Source organism: Centruroides sculpturatus, unplaced genomic scaffold (genome assembly GCF_000671375.1).
Source record: "Centruroides sculpturatus isolate CEXI.00-Female unplaced genomic scaffold, Cexi_2.0 scaffold1294, whole genome shotgun sequence".
Lineage (NCBI taxonomy): Eukaryota > Metazoa > Arthropoda > Arachnida > Scorpiones > Buthidae > Centruroides > Centruroides sculpturatus.
Window position 1 is genome coordinate 34,374 of NW_019385427.1, and position 5,567 is coordinate 39,940.

At 22.5% G+C, this 5,567-nt stretch overlaps 1 protein-coding gene across 1 annotated transcript in view; it reads left to right on the forward strand.

Moving 5' to 3' along the window:
- The first annotated feature begins 4,068 nt into the window (after positions 1 to 4,068).
- Positions 4,069 to 5,567, forward strand: part of LOC111638886 — a 121,738-nt gene continuing 120,239 nt past the window's right edge. The window contains exon 1 of the mRNA XM_023384657.1: positions 4,069 to 4,161. The gene's annotated coding sequence lies outside the window, so the exon portion shown is untranslated. The remainder of the gene's footprint in view (positions 4,162 to 5,567) is intronic.

The following is a 5,567-nucleotide window of genomic DNA, read 5'->3' on the forward strand; positions in this document are numbered from 1 at the left end:
TGTAAAATTTTATCTGAAAGTCTAACGAAACTGGATAACGATCAAAATATATTGATTTTTATATAAAAATTTTATTAAAAAAAATTAAAATAAATTTTCTACTTTTTGGAAAGAGTAACATTTATCGATTTTGGATATTGTACAAAATCAATTTTTCTCGTTCAATTAAATAAAAAAATATAAATGAAAATAAAAAAAAAAGAGACAGGAGGAGCAAGAAGAGGAAGAATCTTCCACTCATCTATTCACAAAGTATACCTTATTATTATATATATAAATTTTATTTATAAAAATTGATTATTTTATATAAAAGTATGAAAAATAAACAAAAATTTTAAATTCTACAATTTTTAATCATATTATTTAATTTAATTTAAAATATATGCTTTCAATCTCAAATTAGTAGTGTTTTGCCCCTGTACATTATACTGTTTCTGATAACAATAAAATATATGCTCTCGATTGTAATACTGCCTTGTTACTATATTATATACTTTTTCCTGTTAACAATAGTCATGCCAGTCATCTGTATAACTCTGTTCTGGAAAAAATATTTAAATTAAGATTACGTGACTTCTGGTCCACACCAGATGTTCGTATACAGTTAATCGAGACCACTCGCTCCTAAGACTTCAAAATCTGGTCTCAATTGTAATCTATCTAACTATGTTCTCGAGATTAGAGAAGGACAGACAAACGAACGACAGTGAGAATTTATAGGTTTACAATTTTTTTTTAAATTGCAGCCCAAAAACTTTAATAAATTTAATAATAAGTAAAAAATATATATTTTTTTAAATGTGTACAAAATACGTATAGAATTTTCGTAAACTTTGATTGTGTTATAAAGAATTTCGTACATTTTTTAAAACAAAATTACCAAATTTTAAAAAAATACATGAGATAAGAAACAGCTGACGTAAACATGAAGTATCTACAGACAAAAAAAGGTTCCAAAATAATATTTAACTTTATAAATTTTAAGTATATTATAATATTTTGGTTTCACTTCAAAGTCAATTTACTATTATTAACTTAACTATGGAACGTAATCATTTATAATGAGTTTAGAAAGCGTATCTACCAACGTATCGGATTAAATTTGGCTCGTTAACTAAATTTACACCGAACAAAATTATATAAAATTTAAAAAGTTATATATATAATACAACGTTACATCGATTTACTCAAAATCTTTAATTTATCTTTAAAACTTTTCTGTAAAATTCGAATTTAGTGCAACTTAGGCTAAATCGTAAATAGATTAAATTTAATTGATTATTTTGGATATTTAATAAATATTAGTTACTTTTCTTTTAATTTTTATGCTCGATATTGTTTTATTTTTTTATTATACTATGATTTATGGCATTTTTATAAGATATATTTCCTAAGCGACATATTTTGAAAGGTATCGAGTATCCGAATTGACGGATCTTTACATCCATTGCAGATGTCTATGATTCGTAACTGAATTTGTCACCATCGACTGTCAACAGTTTTGCATCAACAGTAATTTTATACTTAAAAAAAACAGCTTGTGTGTCCAAAATTATTATAAAAATAGAACTTCAGAGAAGATTCTCCTCTATCAAAATCTAATATTAAATATATACATATATTGGTTTTAAATTATTTTATAAATCATCTGAACACGTCTAGAACGAAATAAATTTACAGCTTGGAGGAAAAATTTCAGTTTAAATCGATTAAGAACTATATTTTGTTCCAAAATAATCCATTTTGAGATCCAAAAATCGTGTTTTAATCCCCCCCCCAAAAAAAGATTTTAAAGATCAAAATCAGATTAAAAATTATTTCAAGCATTATTTTTGGTCCAAAATTGAATTAATTTAATTTTTATAAACGTTTTTGGTATCCAAAATTAAATTAATTAAAATTTTAAAGCCTTTCTGTCGTACAAAACAAACGGATTGTAGATACAAAAGCTTTCTAAAGTTCAAAAAATCAAATTAAACATTAATTATATTATTTTTAAGCATTTTTTTAAAATTAAAAACTTAAAATATTCTTTAATTATCTTATAAATTTCAAGTCAAATTTCTATCATTAAATAAAATAAATTAACACGAAAACAAAATTTCTAAGAAAATTACAGGAAAATTTTGTTTCGTGTTAACTTACAATTAATTTAAAAATAATTAATTTTATTTATTTAAACAAATAATAAATAAATTTATTATTTAATTTTGTGCTGTTTATAATATAAAATAATCTTCAAAATTTATTATATAATTTTGGAAAGTTCTAATTCAATTATTTATAAGTAAAATGCTTTAAAATCCGATTGAAAAAATGTGATAAAAGATTATAAAAAGAATGAAAAATAAATAAAATTTTCTACTAGAATCGGAAATTTTATATTATTTATTTATTTATTTATTATTTTCAAATCCCAAAATTTATTGAATTTTGATAAGTAATAATTATTATTGGTTAAATTTACACTTAAATGAGATTAAAAGTTGAATTTTAAGTAGCTTTTTAATGTTAATTAACGTTTTATTTAATTCAAAATTAATTTTATTTTAATTTACTCACATAAATTAATTAAAAAGTCGTGAATAATATAAAAAAATAATAATAACAATAATTTCTTGCATTCATCACACTGACAGCATCAGAATAAATATTTTCTGACGTTGTGAGTCTTTTGTTAGCTAATTTTATACAATAATTCGGAGAATTCTTTGTAAATTTTATACAAAATACAAATTTAAACCTTTAAAATTAATTTATGAATTAACATTATAATTAAATCCGATCAAAATTTATAGATTATTTAATAGTCTAACTCATTACTAATCTACGATCAACAGAAACTAATTTAAGAGTAAAAATCTTTAATTAAAACAAGATAAAATTATTTTATAACGAATTAACATTTCTAAAATTATTATTATTATTATTATTTTATATTAAAATGTTTAATTTATTTTATTATTATTTATTTTTTTATTTTATTTAAAGAAGATTGGGTAAGTGATGCGTTGCTTCTGTAGAATCGATATAAAGGAAATTTAGTACCTTATGCTTAGAATATATTCTACTAATTAAAAATTGTTTATTTGTAAGGCAATAAGGTAAAAATAAGTTTATCTTAATCCCTAAACAGACAAAATTGGCATCAGATTTTCAGAAGTACGCTTCACTGAACTGACACTAATCGTATAAATTAGCACAAAGATTTCTTTATCCTACAAGAATGTATAATCAGTTTATCGAAGGAATATTTTGAAAAATAAACAATTACAAATTATATTTTAAATCCCATTATTCTGTTTTGTTAATTTTGGTAATTATTTTTTTATTTTTTTTATTTTTTTTAAAATAAATCTCACGTTTCTATATGTTTAAATAATCACTAATATCGCAATAAATCTATTTAATTAATTTTGAATTTTTTAAATTAATTATTTCTACAATTTTTTTTCTTTTTCAATATTTAAAGGTGCTTAAATTTTATAATCGAATTAAGTTTATTTCTATAGAAAATCGAATCTTTAATGGTGTTTCTAATTTATAATTTGAATTATTTTAATTAAAAGGATAAATTTTGAATGTAATTTAATATTTAAGTATATATTTTTAGCTATTTTATCCAAAATTATTAACATTTATTAAGCGATTTTTTTTTTTGCTTAAGAACAAAATTATTTTGCTCATAACTCTGATTTTCGCTTACAAACCCAGAAAGATAATCACTTACTACTATAAAAAGAAAGGTTGGAATTGACCTATGAACTTATTTTGGCAATTTATAAGGATAAATTTCCTTTGAGACAATTCCAAAATTATTAATATTTAGCGTGCGTGATGGCAATATTAAACAAATGGGACGAGTTCCAGATAGAATTTAAAGTTAGCTTTAAGAGAAAAAATAAGGAAGAAGCGATTGACCTTGTAGTAAAAAAAAAAAATAAAGGGGGGATTTTTCTAGATGGCGAGTGATGTTTTATTTTGGTCTCTTCGCTCCGCTTGCAGAGGTCGCCACTTGAGGTTGAAGGAAAGCAGTTGGCATCTACGATTCCTCAGTCAGTGCTCTGACTAGAATCGTGCTAGAAGTATAGTGATAGTCCTTCGACATCAGAGTGGATAGGCGAGACTCTTTCGAATAAAATATGTTTATAAGCAGCCAAGGTAAGTCATGACTTAATTATCTAATTTTCAGCTATATATTTACTAAATTTTCTATTATTCGTATTCTGAATGGTGATGCCCTTCTTCTAACAACACCGAAAAAAGTCACCTTACATTTTTCAGACCGTTCTTTCGCTGAAATTTACGATTGGTTTCGTATAAATTTAACAATTTCTCAGTAAATAAAAAAAAAAAAAAAAAAAAAATTAACCGATAAAATATAAAATCACCTTCATTAAATCCTTTCCTAACTGTAAATAATACGTAAATTCGAAAGTAGGAAGTAATTTATCTGCAATATTTTTAAATACAAATTAAATTATTATAAATGGAAAGGTGTTATAGCACCTGTTATTATCGTATGTGAAATTAATTTATAAATAATTTAAACGGTAGATTTAACTTTAGAAAAATTCCCGAATTTTTAATATATTCCAAGAGAAATTTATGTTTTGGTTTATAAAATAAATGATAAAGTATTTTATTAGTTCATAACATTAATTAACGTTAAATAGAAAACAGGATCGATAATGTAATAAAATTCGAAATTACATGGGTCCCTACGTCACTGTTTAAGTTTGATACTTGTTTATACAGTATCCAGTTTGGTGTAAACTGTCAAATTTCATAAAGAGTAGCGAATGAAAATCCGCATTTTCTATTATTACGCGCCTGTAAATGTCTCTTTTGTGCACGGCTCTCGAGATAGGCAGGAAAGCGAATACTCTTATTTCTTTCTTTCTTTTTTTTTAATTTTATTTTTGGTTTGATATCATCGTATCTTATTTTAGTGATAAATTTATCAGGTAATTAGTTAGAGTTTGGTGAATTTTTGAGGGAACGAGCGAGATAATCACGGTTTGTAATAAATAGATAGCTGCTGTCATTAAACGGTTATAAAGTAAGGCATCGTGTACGTCATCAGAGATAATCTCCATATTATAATAATTATTTTAATAATTTAATTCGTATACAGGATTAAATTTAGTTTAATTATAATCGAAATTATCATATGGACAAATTTAAAAAAAAAAACTTAATTTATAATTATTTTAATTATATTCTCGTTTTAAATACTGTTTTTAAGGTATTTCATGCTTGAGCTGAATATTTTCTATGTAAAATTGAATTTTAAGAGTCTTTTAAATGTTTTACATATTAAATTATTACCAAAAAATAATTTAAAAATTTTGAATTTTTAATAAGAAAAATAAGAGTGAATTTACGTTTAAAATAAAAATTAATAATTTTAATTAAATCAAATTTTTAAAAAATAATTTTTTTTAATAAATTAATTAAATTATTTTTTAAGGTTTATATACCAAAAATTTATTCATTTATTTTATTAATTACTAAATTAAATCTTATAGATTTAAAATTCCATTTTTTAAACTGATTTTTTTTTA